This window comes from Schistocerca americana, chromosome 5 (genome assembly GCF_021461395.2).
Source record: "Schistocerca americana isolate TAMUIC-IGC-003095 chromosome 5, iqSchAmer2.1, whole genome shotgun sequence".
In the NCBI taxonomy this organism is placed as follows: Eukaryota; Metazoa; Arthropoda; class Insecta; order Orthoptera; family Acrididae; genus Schistocerca; species Schistocerca americana.
This window is the reverse complement of record NC_060123.1, coordinates 137668180-137685248: the sequence shown is the minus strand read 5'-3', so window position 1 is coordinate 137685248 and position 17069 is coordinate 137668180.

Sequence of the window (17069 nt, the reverse complement as noted above, 5' to 3'; positions counted from 1 at the left end):
TACTGACTCAACTTTTTCGTTTAAGGATTTAACCTCTTCTGCAACTAATATGGAGTTCAATTTCAGTTTCTCACTTACATATTCACTTTCGGAAGTAAAATATTTCTGCATAGCTTTAATTTCAGCTTTTCTACTCTTGATCAACTTACCGATAACATTTGTTTCTGTGAATCTGACCCTTTCCTCGACTATTTCAATTCTATCGTTTATTACTTTTACTTCTGAATCAGTGGCTTGACTTAAACAATCATCTTCTGTTTCAATGCGGTCAACACGAATGTTAGTGTCGGTCAATTTCGTATTGGTTGTATTTAAATTGTGTTTCAAAGAGTATAAAGTTGCATAGATTTTCTGAAAGTTACTATTCATGTTCTGATTTACATTATCTATATTCTGATTAATATTCCTTTCTACTTTCTTGCTATGGTCTAACAATTTAGCATCCAACAATTGAGATAGCTGTTCAATTAAATTTATGGGTTGGCCTGATTGTTCAAAGCCGTGTAAAGGAGAGCACGAACCACGTGACGCATTTTCGTGATTGTGTTCAGAATTTAAGTTCGGTGTCGAAGCACAAATTTCCCTACCCGACCTAGTGGTCATAGGTACGTAAAGTATGTTATCTTCACTCCTGATTAGAATCTTAATCTAGCAACACTGCTCAAAATCAGATCGTCTAACGGATAAAACCTTATACAGCAATTATTAAAGATTTATCGTAGCATTTCTAACTATTAAAAAAATGATTAACCCCAAACTTAGTCCCAAACCAACATAATTGAAAAACAGAGTACTCATCTTTCGTCCATCGGCGATGTTGCAGGACCTTACAGTTGACCTTCAGCTTTCTTGCGTTGAAGCGTTCACTTCACACATATAAACACGGTTTGTTGTTCTTTTGGCAGTTATTCAAGGCACCTGGAATTCACAGAGATTAGCACACCAGATAGACTTACGGCAATCCCAGCTCCTCCACCACATTGTAACGAAACTTCTTTGTTACGTTACGTGGGGAGGCAGTGAAATTTTTCTGGGGCGAAATTTTTAACATCGAAAAGAGATTATTTGATTTAACCACAAAAACCTCAAAAATTATTCTTGAGTTCCATAGACATTCAAGAAACGTGTGATCATGGCGGCGTTTCTTACTGATCACATTGGCCTCCACCACTCAAAGACTTACTTTCAGACAAATGCAAATGTTCACTGCTAGAACAGTTTCCAAAACATTACACTTTAGTTATTAGTTCTGCAGTGACACATACATAGTTCAGTTGATTTCTTATACGTATCTTAGTTTGGTGTAACTCGGAGTAATCTGCTTTCTGCCGCTGCTGCTGTTGTTGCTGCTGAAATAGTCGTTGCCTCGGTCCATTTCATCTGCTAACTGGATCAAGTTGTGTGAATTCCATGAAATAATCCAGGTACCAAATCGTTTTAAACTGGTTTATTTATGACAAACTGCACCTCTTCTTCTTAGTGGTAGTCCACTCCACGTAACAGGCTACATATTCACAATTCTGTATTAAAACAATTAGATTGCTGTACAGACGTACAATACCGTGGTTGCGTCTCAAAACTGTGTCCAACTGACCCTTCTTGAGCCTTGTGCTTCTTAACAATAAAGTCAACAAAGCTACAGTGGCCGGCCGGTGTGGCCGTGCGGTTCTAGGCGCTTCAGTCTGGAACCGCGTGACCGCTACGGTCGCAGGTTCGAATCCTGCCTCGGGCATGGATGTGTGTGAAGTCCTTAGGTTAGTTAGGTTTACGTAGTTCTAAGTTCTAGGGGACTGATGACCACAGATGTTAAGTCCCATAGTGCTCAGAGCCATTTGAACCATTTTTTAAAGCTACAGTGCAAACTTATTAAATTAAAAATTAAAAGTTAAACAATTTTATGAGTAACTACCCACAAAATCTTGCTTGTTTTGTGCTGAAACTGTCGTATGTAATAAAGAAAGACTTTTAAATACGGTACACATCATATTATATAAAATACTGAAAGATAACAATGCTAACCTAAATTTTCTTAATTATGGCTTCATTTTTAAATGCAAAATATTGCGAACACATATTGGACAAGCTTTACCTACCAGCACACAAATGGAATCATAAATTTTATGAGATTTAATATATTACACGAAATCACTTATTAGATACCATTGGAATTACAGAACTTTCAAAACATAAATGTAAAATAAAACAAAAAATTGCTGTTTTATTTCACACATAACTTGTGTGCTATCACGACAGTGAGAAGGAATGCAAATGGCCAGTGGGGTACCCGCGTTTTGGGCACCAAAAATCCTTTGTATACAACATGTTCAGAAGCAGCTCTTGTGTGCTTTAGAGGACGCTATTGCCTGCTGAGCGTGTCAAGTGACCGGGATGTCACGAGACCTACTGCTGGCCATTATAGTGACTGTCGAGCTCAGGATGCGTAACAAGTGTGATGACAGTGAATTTTATCTTGCTTTACTCGGCTTTTCACAAGTCGCTACCATAAGGGCTGTGAACACCATTTAGAGAGTCACATTGCAGCAAGTCGGTCACCAGTTCGATTCTGGAAGTCAGCCACTGTTGAGCAGCCATACGACACATAACCTTTTGCTCCGTCTTTACAGGAAGCACAGTGAATATGTGTACTTCTGTCCACTGAAGCTTCTAGTGCAGCAGAGGCATAACCAGGGCGTGACGCCCGGGGCTCGTACCATGGGCACTGGTTCGGTAGGGGCGTCGTGTGGTGACGGGCGGAAAAAATGAGGAATAGAAAGGTCAACGATAGGAGGGAGGGAGAATAAGAAGAAGAAGAAGAAGAAGAAGAAGAAGAAGTGAAAGGACTGCAGGACACCAAATGAGAATGGACTGGAGACGCAGATAAGGAAAGCATGATGAGATTCGAACGGGTCTTTGGTGAGCAACAGATCCTAAAGACCCACCTTTTCCCAGTACGGAGACGCTTGTTTTTTGTTTTCAGCTATGGGATCGAGCCACTCTCGATATGCCAAGAAAGCGAATGCAGTGAAAGTTGGAAACGAGTATTTTAACGTTTTTTTTAAATGTAGACCGATTATTTCACTGTAAAGTTGTGTTGGCATCAAGATATTAATAAACGACCTAAACGATAAAGGGAATTAAACAAGACAAAAGAAAAATGACGGAATGGCGGGGGGGGGGGGGGGGGGTTGAGTTCGGAAGGGGTGGGAGGGGAGGCGAGAGCGTACGTAGTCCAGTTTTACTATGCACCCCAGTTAGTCTGGTAACGCCATATTAAAAAAACCCTAAGAGCATTTTCTTTTTTCTAAATTTAAATTATCATCGTTATACACACACGAAAATTTGGAAAATTCTTTGTAATTTACTAACTGTTCATCCTTCTCGCTCGAAGTATATCATTCATATAATATCTTTTCTTGAATGGAACTGAATATATTTGATTTATTTATCTATTTACTTTAAGTCAGGGAGTAACTGTTTGCAGAAAACAGTTAATTAATTCCCTTTTCAGAACAACATCCGCTTCTAGAATTGTTGAATTATTCATCATAACTTTCTGCATTCTTTTAACGAAATATGACCTGAGGAATTTGTTATCTATGCTATTAATTCTACAAAACATTAGTCTCTCTAAGCAAATGTGCGATTTCTATTCACAAATTCCTTGAATAAGTCAGAGAAAATAACGACTGTTGCTGTTCTTGCCACGTCTCTTGTAAATTTTTATGCAATTTGAAAACTATTTTCATCATTGCTTAAGCTTGTGGACAAAGACAGTAAACATAGTGCGTTATGGAAAGGGTATACTCAGCAGCAGAGCTGCGCTGGTTACCTCGTGACGAAGAGGGTCTAATCCTTCAAACGTTAAACACAACTCAGAGAAGACGTAGCTAGAACACGGGAGAGTAAAATATGCACAAATCCCGACACGTAATACTTCCTCGCAACAATGAACATATTACTAAGTCATTAAGCCTTTCCTCGTGTCTAAAGCTGTGAGACCTTCGAAATATTGACGAGCTTTCAGAAGCATCTGCTATAGAAATAACTGGAATTTTTAGAGAGATAATTACTGCCATTAGTTCTCTAGCTGTAGCTGGAGAATAATGAAACAATAAAATTCTAATTATGCTCACACAACGTGTTAAACAGTTGCACGCAAATTAAGTACGCCGGAGTTGCAATCGCAAGAAGCACAGAGACCACCGAACAACATGAAGCAGATATTTTGTGGAAAGCAAAAGAGAAAATGGGACGTTTTCTGGCATTCTTTCACATCCTTTCTCCGTGGCGAATGAGATCCATTGACACTAACATTTGCTGAGAATAGCCGGCCGGAGTGGCCGAGCGGTTCTAGGCGCTACAGTCTGGAACCGCGCGACCGCTACGGTAGCAGGTTAGAATCCTGCCTCGGGCATGGACGTGTGTGTTGTCCTTAGGTTAGTTAGGTTTAAGTAGTTCTAAGTTCTAGGGGACTGATGACCTTAGAAGTCCCACAGTGCTCAGAGCCATTTGAACCATTTTTTGCTGAGGATAGAAAACATCCGCCTGGCTTGGTGAGAGCCTGTCATTTCTCACCGTTCCTGTGCACAACCATTCTAAATGCGGAAGCCTGCCTTTAGTGATACAGATGCACAAGCTACATGAACGCGAGTGACACAGAATACATTATTACACAACAGTTTCCTGTCGGTGCCTGCATTTCATGTAGCTGTGCGACGCACGCTGTATCGCCGTACAGTCGGCCAACTCGCTGCAAAACCTGGACAGAACAGTAGCAAAAAGTGTGCGCATTCCGACTAAAGTCCCACGAAATCATGTGTATGATGCACTGGTGCATTCTTGGGGAATACTGTGGTGGCATTCCAGTCTGTGATACGTGCCTTGACAGTTGCCAGTAAACAGTGACTCGGACAATGACACAATTTTCAGATATTGTTTGTATGGCCTATAAATATATTACAGCGATACTGCTCAGCTGTCAGCATAAATTAAGATGGGTAGCACTCCAGAATGTATGTTTATAACATTTTTAACCGATATAATGATGTATATTGAATTAAAACTAAACTACTACCCGTACTGATACGAAATCGTTGACTACAAAATTGCCTCTCCGTTGTTCTGCTTTGCGAGTGGCTTTCCTGTTATCTTATTAGTATAGTTAACGAGTTCAGATGTATTTCCGTACTTATATTTTTGCTTTTTTAGTGGACGGTCATTTTTCTAGCGTGTGGCAGTGCTACACGGTAGACAATTATTGTGCAATAAATCACAATATTCTGCCATAACCATCGATGCCGGCATCAGCTCACATAGTTTTGATGCGCGGATATGCCATAGTCGAAACTGCTCCGTTGCCAGATGGTCGGCTATCTGATGCGCAGAAGACTCGGAATAAGGATTTCCGGCGTTACAGAGAAAATTTTATGCGCAAATATTCCTATTAGAAAGCGATGCGTGACATATTGCATCGGGTTTGACCCCTTCGAATCGAGTCGTCTCAAAATTCCATAAAATGACTACTGAACAACAACAAAAATGGTTCAAATGGCTCTGAGCACTATGGGACTTAACATCTATGGTCATCAGTCCCCTAGAACTTAGAACTACTTAAACCTAACTAACCTAAGGACATCACCCAGTCATCACGAGGCAGAGAAAATCCCTGACCCCGCCGGGAATCCAACCCGGGAACCCGGGCGCGGGAAGCGAGATATTGAATAACATAAACAAATGCAACATGAAGTAAAAGATCTGCTTTTCGAACCATCTCCATCTAGAGAACCTGGCGGCGACCCTTCTGATAGCGATAATGATGCAAGCGACAAATGTGGTTACGATTTCTCTTGAAAAATGTAAAACATTTCAAAATGGCAGTTTCGACTTCTGTTCGTTATCAGCGGCCTCAAAATACGTTAGACCCGAAGTTTTACTCGAATCCTCTAAATTTATAATTTCAGACCCACCAAACGGAATCCGCCATGTCGAGTTTTGTAATTCCGACATCGAATTCGTAATCAGCGACATAAAAATCTGCAAAGCACACAGTTTTGCTGGATTTTATGCCCATTTTTCTATTATGATTAGATTCTATAGCGAGTTGATACACTGTGCGCAGCATAGCTTCTTTCCTCCCAAATTCATGATGTTCACCACCGACCATAAGTGATAGTTCCATACTAGGTGAGATTCACTTATACAAAGGACCATCAGCAACTTTTGATAATTCCAGATCATCTGCTCTGAAAAGGAGGTAAAGCGCTCTGGTAAATCTGTATCAATTGCTTACATGGACCTTGTATACAGCAAAGTACTTTGATTGTTTGCATGTCGCCCATCGCTTGCGATACCATTTTAAATTCAAATTTAAGTATTTGTGACTTTCTTTATTGTAATAAAAACTATTAATGTCATTTGCTTGAATGGTTGTACAGAATTCCGAGAACGCACCATCCTTTAGGCACCCTATACGAGACGAGTGGACAGGACCCCACAATGTTATTACATTGCATTGAATTATTCCTTAAAAAAGGTGTTACCGATTGTTCCAGGATAAAATTAAATTAGTTGCAGTCGACAAGATCCGACAAACTTTTCGGTGGTTTTCCTTGATTGTCAAACGAATACTGAAACTAGGAACGCCTCTCCAAATCAAATATGTCCATACAATTTTTGAAAACATTATCAAAGATCTTTTAAAACTAAAATTTAAAGATTAAAAACAGTCTAGATAGCAACTTGTCGTTTTTATTGGAGTGACCAGTTTCGATTTTATTTAAGAACCATCTTCAGACTCCAGAACGTCGGGTGGACTCCGTGGAGCAAGTTGCGCCGACCTCCGACGCTGGAATTACTGCAGTTATTGTTGAAAATTTTGAGTATCTTTAAATGAAAACAGAAGAAAATATTCAACTCATTTTTATGTTGGATCTATACCCAAAAGGAAAAAAGGGACCAAAAATGGCTTTTGTATCCGAATTCTACCGACAAAGCTTTTTGTTGCAGTTTTAAGCTTTATGGACCTCCTTCAAATAAGCTGTCAAATGGTGGTCTCTGTGATTGGGTTCATTTAGGAAATCGGCTTCAAGAGCATGAACAATCATTTAACCACAGGAATGTACGCAAATATGGTCTGAATATGAGATATGGTTGAAACAAAAAAAAAGTTATATTCATCAAATTGACTGTGAACTACTAAAAGAAGAGAAGGAACATCAGGATCAGTTTCTAAAGATAATTGTAGTCGATGTTAGATACCTGGCTCAGCGTAATATGACCTTAGGAGGGACCGGCGACAGGCTCTATCAAGATAAAAATGGTAATTGTCTTAATTTCATTGAAATGATGGCAGAATTTGATCCTGTTTTGCAGTTGCGTTTAAGCAGATAAAACCCAAGAAATTCATTACCCTTATCTTGGAAAAAATCATTAAAAATGAACTCATAAATTTGCTTGCCAACAAAACAAAGAACAGCATTGCTAATTTTGTGAAAGAAAATAAATATTTTTCAGTCGTACAGTGATTGTATTCTTGTACTCTTGATACAAGCCTCAATGAACATATGACATACATTGTTAGGTTCCTAAACTTATCAGAAGACGCAGTGACTGTAGAAGAAAACTTTATAGTCTTCCTGAACGTTACTCCAACAACAGGAGAAAGTTTGAAACCGTTTTGTCGAAAAGAGGTCAACTAGGTCTCGATATTCTTGATTACAGAGGCCAAAATTACGATAAAGGCGCAAATATGAAAGATCACAGAAGTTGTGTTCAATCGTAAACTTTGTTTGCCCTGTGCTAGCCACAATCTTAATCTTATGTTATCAGATGCAACAAAATCTACAGCACAAGCATTCACATTTTTTCGTATAATTTAAAGAATATACATTGGTTTTTGTGGATCCGGTCAGAGATGGGAAATCTTACTGAGCATGGCACCAACTTTAACAGTGAAGAAGTTTTCAGATACTCGATGGGAAAGTAGGATGGGGAGTATGAATGCTATAAAGTAGCAGGCGAGAGAAGTAGGAAATCGCGTTCTTTAGGTGAGTAACAGTACTGATGAACCCGAAAACGAAGAGCGAAGCACATTCGCTTAGTGTGAATGAATTAGGAATCTTCGAGTTTGTTGTAGGCGTTGTCATTTGGTATGATCTTCTCTTTGCCTTTAGCGCAGCAAGTAAGGCACTTCAAGCAGAATACATGAAAGTAGCAACTAAATCTCTCGAAAATTTGGTGAGTTTTACTGAGAATTTCCGTGAACAAGGTGTTATTAACGCAAGTATAACTGCGAAAGAGATAGCTGAAGGTTTACAGATGGAACCAACATTTCGAGAAAATAACTGGCAAGAAGACGAAGAAATCTGATTACGAAAGTGACTACAAGTCGCAACTTGCGTAGGAGAAATACAAAATTGATTTCTTCTGCTATGTTTGAACGACACGTTTAGGCAACTAGCTAAGTATTCCGAAATATTCGGCTTTTTTCTCCAGAAAGTTTAAGGGACATACAGGAGGAAGAACTGAAAATGCTAAGGTAAAAAACTAGAGAAAGAGTTAAATGTTGAACATAAATGGTGAACGTTTAAAGGAAATTGTTGAATCAGAACTTTTGACCGAATTCAATGTGTTCTCGAGAAATATTGCACAAGGTTATGAAAAGTACACTGATAATATTGAAGTACTTAAATGAAATTGGAAACCCATCTCCCAGAATTTATATTGCCTGCCGTGTTTTTCTGACCGTGCCAGTGACCGCTGAAAGGAGGTTTTCCCGTTTGAAGCTGATCAATAACTACATCAGGAGCAGCATCTCGCAAGAGTGCCCGTCCTTTCTCGCTACATTCTCAGTGGAGCACGACGTGGTTTCAGAACTGAATTCTGATGATATTATTGATGGAGTTGCTCGTCGAAAATCAAGAAAAAGGTATTTTGTGTAAAGTGCGAAAAGCAGAAAACCCCTAGTGTTCGTTACTTACAAATTACTTAGCTTCATGTGAATATAGAGCACAGTGAAGTGATGAGTATATTTAAGAGTGTATCGTAAACATTATCTGTGAACCTTATTAGAATTTGAATTTCATTAACTTCAAAGGATTCCCGTCTGAAAGTTAGTTTTTGTTATTAACATTTTATCAATTCCCGTATCTAGCAATATTCCTTCTCTTGTTAATTATTTTCCTATAACAACAGTAGGTATGCTGCAGTAATAATATATTGGTGATGATGATGATGATGAGCGTTTGGCGTCATTGGCCGGGAGGCCCCTCGCGGGGCAGGTCCGGCCGCCATATCGCAGGTCTTATTACATTCGGCGCCACATTGGGCGACCTGCACGCCGGATGGGGATGAAATGATGATGAACACAACACCCAGTCCCTGAGCGGAGAAAATCTCCGACCCAGCCGGGAATCGAACCCGGGCCCAGAGGACGGCAATCCGTCACGCTGACCACTCAGCTACTGGGGCGGACAATATATTGGTAATAAGTCAACGATGCAACATACATTTCTTTTAAACGTGCGAAAGGTGTATCATCTGTGCTGCTGGGGGTCAGGAGGAGAGGAAGGGGTGGGAGTGGAGAATGGAGGCAGTAAATGACAGACGCGGAAGAGCCCTGAGGAGAGATTTCGCAAAGGCCGCCTTGGTTCTAAGATTTATCGGGCTCTCATTTACATAAACACTGACTGAGACAGTCATGACGTAAATTACCGAAAAGTTACATAAAAGAAAACCAGTATTAATGACAGAGAATGAACTGTCTAACCTTCGAACTAAAGTTAACCAAACAGTGGACCATCAGAGTATAAACGCCACGAGAACGTATCGTATATTGTTCTTTTGCCAAGCCGGGTAACATCTGCTTACGCAAGTAGAAATAAAATTGTTATTTACTTCAACTGTCCAGATAAATTTGTTGAGGACCTGTGCTGCATAGCGTGTAAAATATATTTAAGAGCGCACCAGCAGGAGGCATCCCTAGAGAGATTTGTGTCATCGCCTCGTTCTTGAATGCGGTCCAACAAAAGAGCTACGGTGCATAGGCTTCGCCTGCGGTTGGCTGGCGTCTGTCGGCAGAGTGAAGCGAACTGCATGCAACAGCTGTAGCGAGGCTTCCTGTTTCACTTGCGGCCGTTCTGTGAGTAGACGGACGATGATGCATGGCGGCCTCAGCAGGCCATACACTTCGTGGTGTTAAGTGTAGACGGGAGCAGCAGATCCAACACGGCGAATAAGAAATAAAGGAAGTCGCGAATTCCGTTACGAAATTCGTTCACCAGAGCTCACATATTATCACGGCTTATGGCAATGACAAGAAAATGTTAACTGTGGGTTTGCAAAATGGTTCAAATGGCTCTGAGCACTATGGGACTCAACTGCTGTGGTCATCAGTCCCCTAGAACTTAGAACTACTTAAACCTAACTAACCTAAGGACATCACACACATCCATGCCCGAAGCAAGATTCGAACCTGCGACCGTAGCAGTCGCACGGTTCCGGACTGCGCGCCTAGAACCGCGAGACCACCGCGGCCGGCTGTGGGTTTGCAGCTAGGCAAATGTCAATAACATACTCCTGGAAATGGCTTAAAAGAAGTGCTGTTGTATGTCAGCTGAATCTAGATGAATTGGTGGTTGACAAACCCTGTAGTATCAGTCTAAAAAAATGCACACATATGTCGGGGTATTACTCTGAAAGTATCTTAGGGAAATTTGTTCACGAAAGAAGTCGATTACAAGAAGCAAGTCTGCTTAAACCTTCAAAGCTTTCTGTTCACCTCAAATCTTAACATCGTTCAATAGAGCATCTGAAGACACGTCATCTGTCTATGACAGTAAAATAAATATACACTGCCTGGAAAAAAGTGGAGCAACCACAATACATGGTCGAATATCAGTGTAACTTCGTACGCGTACTCTCCATCGGCGTTTATGTAAATTTTTGTACTTTCAGCATTGCAGCACAGTCACCAATTGTGATAATTTAATATATAAGAAGCTATCAGCCTCGAATGTGACAACGCCTATTCAGACTGTTTTAATTTTATTTCTAGACCATGCCCTCTAAGACAAATTATAGATTCAGGTATATCTTCTGAAGAAGACTCAATTATTTGGGCTGAAAGCTAGATAAAGGTTGGTTTCATTACCTCAATCGAGGATGATATTTTCTTATATATTTCTTATATATTAGTTTATGTAAATGACTAGAGCTGCAGTTCTCTGTGACAGGTAGAACGACCACAATACTGCACTTGCCCTGTTCATATTTAGTGTTGTTACGAGGCCTGATAGGCTAAATAAATGTTGTGAACAGCGTCATACACTACTGGCCATTAAAATTACTACACCACGAAAATGACGTGCTACAGACGCGTAACTTAGCCGACAGGAAGAAGGTGCTGTGATATGCAAATGATTAGCTTTTCAGAGCATTCACACAAGGTTGGCGCCGGTGGCGACACCTATAACGTGCTGACATGAAGAAAGTTTCCAACCGATCTCTCATACACAAACAGCAGTTTACAGGCGTTGCCTGGCGAAACGTTGTTGTGATGCCTCGTGTAAGGAAGAGAAATGCGTACCATCACGTTCCCGACTTTGATAAAGGTCGGATTGTAGCCTATCGCGATTGCGGTTGATCGTATCGCGACATTGCTGCTCGCGTTGGTCGAGATCCAATGACTGTTAGAAGAATATGGAACCGGTGGGCTCAGGACTGTAATACGGAACGCCGTGCTGGATCCCAACGGTCTCGTATCACTAGTAGTCGAGATGACAGGCATCTTATCCACATGGCTGTAACGGATGGTGGAACCACGTCTCGATCCCTGAGTCAACAGATGGGGACGTTTGCAAGACAACAACCATCTGCACCAACAGTTCGACGACGTTTGCAGCAGCATGGAGTATCAGCTCGGCGACCATGGCTGCGGTTAACCTTGACGCTGCATCACAGACAGGAGCGCCTGCGATGGTGTACTCAACGACGAACCAGGCTGCACGAATGGCAAAACGTCATTTTTTCGGATGAATCCAGGTTCTGTTTATAGCATCATGATGGTCGCATCTGTGTTTGGCGACATCGCGGTGAACGCACATTGGAAGCGTGTATTCGTCATCGCCATACTGGCGTATCACCCGGCGTGATGGGATGGGGTACCATTGGTTACACGTCTCGGTCACCTCTTGTTCGCATTGACGGCACTTTGAACAGTGGAAGCTACATTTTAGATGTGTTACGACCCGTGGCTCTACACTTCATTCGATCCCTGCGAAATCCTACATTTCAGCGGGATAATGAACGACCGCATCTTTGAGGTCCTGTACGGGCCTTTCTGAATACAGAAAATGTTCGACTGCTGCCCTGGCCAGCACATTCTCCAGATCTCTCACCAATTGAAAACGTCTGGTCAATGGTGGCCGAGCAACTGGCTCGCCACAATACGCCAGTCACTACTCTTGATGAACTGTGGTATCGTGTTGAAGCTGCATGGGCAGCTGTACCTGTATATGCCATCCAAGCTCTGTTTGACTCAATGCCCAGGCGTATCAAGACCGTTATTACGGCCAGAGGTGGTTGTTCTGGGTACTGATTTCTCAGGATCTATGCACCCAAATTGCGTGAAAATGTAATCACATGTCAGTTCTAGCATAACATATTTGTCCAGTGAATACCCGTTTATCATCTGCATTTCTTCTTGGTGTAGCAATTTTAATGGCCAGTAGTGTATGTTGAGTGATCACTGTAATGGACACGGAGATGCCGAGACATGAGCACCTGGTAGGTTTTCGAATGGGCCTCACTGTGGGTCTCCATTTGGCTGGCTGGTAGAACCGTGAAATAACTAGACTTCTGGGGTGTTGGGATGTGCAGTGGCCCAATGTTCAACAGCACGCACCCTTGTCGTGAATGTTCCGATCGACCGCGCATGGCGACTAAAGGGAGGATCACCGTCCCGTGCACCAACCACATCGTAATACGAGGTGCATTCAAGTTCTAAGGCCTCCGAATTTTTTTCTCCGGACTGGAGAGAGATAGAAACATGCGCATTGTTTTAAAATGAGGCCGCGTTCATTGTCAATAGGTCCCAGAGATGGCAGCACCGTACGACAGATGGAATTATACCGCCAGCGGCGAGAATGAGAACTGTTTTAAATACTTAAAATGGCGACGTTTTCCTTACTTGAACAGCGTGCAATCATTCGTTTTCTGAATTTGTGTGGTGTGAAACCAACTGAAATTCATCGACAGTTGATGGAGACATGTGGTGATGGAGTTATGGATGTGTCGAAAGTGCGTTCGTGGGTGCGACAGTTTAATGAAGGCAAAACATCGTGTGACAACAAACTGAAACAACCTCTGGCTCCCACAAGCCGGTCTGACGACATGATCGAGAAAGTGGAGAGAATTTTTTTGGGGGATCGCCGAATGACTGTTGAACAGATCGCCTCCAGAGTTGGCATTTCTGTAGGTTCTGTGCACACAATCCTGCATGACGATCTGAAAATGCGAAAAGTGTCATCCAGGTGGGTGCCACGAATGCTGACTGACGACCACACGGCTGCCCGTGTGGCATGTTGCCGAGCAATGTTGACGCGCAACGACAGCATGAATGGGACTTTCTTTTCGTTGGTTGTGAGAATGGATGAGACGTGGATGCCATTTTTCAATCCAGAAACAAAGCGCCAGTCAGCTCAATGGATGCACACAGATTCACCGCCACCAAAAAAATTTCGGGTAACCGTCAGTGCTGAAAAAATGATGGTGTCCATGTTCTGGGACAGCGAGGGGGTAATCCTTACCCATTGCGTTCCAAAGGGCACTACGGTAACAGGTGCATCCTACGAAAATGTTTCGAAGAACGAATTCCTTCCTGCACTGCAACAAAAACGTCCGGGAAGGGCTGCGCGTGTGCTGTTTCACCGAGACAACGCACCCGCACGTCGAGCTAACGTTACGCAACAGTTTCTTCGTGATAACAACTTTGAAGTGATTCCTCATGCTCCCTACTCACCTGACCTGGCTCCTAGAGACTTTTGGCTTTTTCCAACAATGAAAGACACTCTCCGTGGCCGCACATTCACCAGCCGTGCTGCTATTGCCTCAGCGGTTTTCCAGTGGTCAAAACAGACTCCTAAAGAAGCCGTCGCCGCTGCCATGGAATCATGGCGTCAGCGTTGTGAAAAATGTGTACGTCTGCAGGGCGATTACGTCGAGAAGTAACGCCAGTTTCATCGATTTCGGGTGAGTTGTTAATTAGAAAAAAAATCTGAGGACTTAGAACTTGAATGCACCTCGTAAGTACAAGTAATGTTCTACCTGCAACATTCTATGTTATCCCCCACCATTGCCCAGCAATTTTAAGCAGCCAAACCAGGGACTTACCGTCCCATGCGTAGCCTGCTGCCAGCACCACAACACAAACGGCTGAATTTGGAATGCTGCCATGAGCGGGAAGCACGAACTGCTGATGAATAACGTCGCTTTGTCTCTTTGTGTTCTGCACGGGCCCATATAACCATCAGCGACGAGTGTGGTGGCGACCTGGTGAGAGGGCCCATTCTTTCATCATTTTGGAGAACCACAGAGGTGTCACTTCTGACGTTATATTGGGACCAGCCATCGGGTATGGCTTGAGGTCACGGCAGGTAGTGACTGAGGGAATTCTGACAGCATAACGGTACATCCTGCATCGTCGTGTGTTACCTCTCATGCGGCTGTATCGGGCGCCATTTTTCAACATGACAGTGCTCATCCGTAACTTGGAACATGTCTGTATGTACTATGTGTGATGCTGAGCGTGCTGGCGTAAGGAGTTGCCAGCACACGGGTCGGCAAAGATGCAGCTCAAAGATTGATAGTAGGCGCTGGATCAAGCGCACCTGTCACGAGAGAGGCCAAGCCCTCTCGACAGCATGTATTTAGACCGCCGCCGCTGACTGGAGGGCCTCACTAACTCACACATCAGTTTGGCGTCTGTCATTCACTCACAGAGTGGCACTAGCAGTGAGGTTAAAGTTTGTAATAGCAAGATTTCCTATAGTGTCTGCAAGAGCGCTGTTACTGATGAGTTTTTACCACGAATATGGACTCTATTCAAATTAAGTAGCAGCATCTCGTAAATAAAGAACCGTATTAATCCACGTCTGCATTTGTGTTGTAGAAAGAGAGTACTGGCACCCATAACAATATCCTCTCCCTTCCTTCTTACAGTACAAGACTCTACACTGAGGAACTCCCATTGCCAGCAAGGTCCTCAGATTTTTCGCTGACAGAATAGTCTGAGACCAGGTCGCATATCTCCTCCATCCCACTGACAGTCTCTGGGGCATCGAGGACTAATTAGAACGGTTACAGACCAGTTTTCTTAGGAGACGAAATAACTGTTTTATGGCACACTTCCCAACCAAGCCAGTGCTTACATCCAAGCCAGAGTCGGTGCAACATCTTACTGATAAGTGGGCTCTTACCGTCAAGGTTTTTATAAATGTGACTCGATTTTGTTAGGACTGAAATAAAATCACGCACCCTCTTACCCCTCGAAGTTTCATTTCGTTTTCTCCTCCTCTGCTGGATGCTTCACTTTTTCTTCAGGCAGTGTAGATAGTAAATGGTAATGGCTTTCGTTTCACCACTTGATTCTGGCGTTACCTAATAGTACGCGCTACCCAACTATTGGTTTTCGTACTTCTCCAGTTGTTGCGCGATTAAACCACTCACTCTGTTGCTCGTCGATAAGCCGCTGGCTTATTCAAGCAACTCCTCACTTCACCTCACGATAATGAATGTACCGTTATTTTCGTCCCTAATTCACGTGAAAAAGTTTATAAATGTATTGGGAACTCAATAAGGCTCATCAGCAATCAGGAACTATCGATATTAATCCTGGGTGTAAGGTGCAACAAAAGCCGCAACATAATTATTAGCAACGTTTTAAATTCTCAACGTCATATATGTCTAGACAGGTTTTGAAACATAAGAACTGGATTTCAATGACAATATGCCCGGCTGTTATCATATATGTAGGCTTCCTGACTGAAAATTTTGCATTTCCTGATTTTTCAGAAAAACATATAGAGTGAGAATGACGAGAGACAGCAAGCATCTGTCATTGTGCGGATTTAAGATGACTCGTTTAGAACAACTTTGATGGTGAACTTCCAGATGCTTCCTTCACATTTCTTTTCTGTCTATTTCTTCATTTTTCTTCAACGTATGCTGCATTTTTGTCTGTAGAAGATCTCACTCTGTTTGTGAACCTATCAGTACGGCGTAGGTACATGAGTTTCGCAACATCTAATAACGTAGTAGGAACTGAGCGTTCAAGTGTGATCGAGAAAGAAAAAGACTTATCTGTTTACCTGTTTTTCGCAAGAAGTGTATAGATAGAGTTCTGTGTTGTATAGTTGATACTGCAGTGTTACAAACGCTTCTTAGTGTAAAGTCCTGTAGATCTGCCATGGAGGAAAACGTAAGCTAAATAGTGGATGCTGAGGCGCTGCTTCAAATAAATTTATTGACATTCAGACGCTAATCGCTTGTGCACGAAACTGATAGTTCTAAACGTGCGATGAGAGAGGTTGTCAGCTAGTTAATACCGTAAGGTTCATCTACAGAAGCACAAACTGTCAGCATGGCAGGAAAAGCCTAATCGATTGTCGCTAGCTCAATGAAAATCGGAGTAAGTATAGAAATGCAGTGCGCGAGGTCTACAGCATGTTTCTTTTATTGTGGTACATAGACCAATGAAACCACAAAATGTGACCACCTGCAGTGCCCCTTTTTACGTCAGGCTCTCTGCTTGTGGAGTCGAACCGCATCGTATGGGCCACTGCTCGTGGAGCCTCGACTGTCTCTCACGGTGTACGACATACCGTGTCCGACGGTGACATCGTATCTGTGAACTAAATCATGGTATTGTTAGCGGACAAAAGACTTGGCCCCATCGAGTAACTGATGTCCTGTTACAACAATCCTACCGCTCGACTTGGTCTCTCTGTGACTTCATCAGAGAAACTCGGCTGGATTAGTCTCGTTTCAAATAGTATCGAGCGGATGGACGTGTA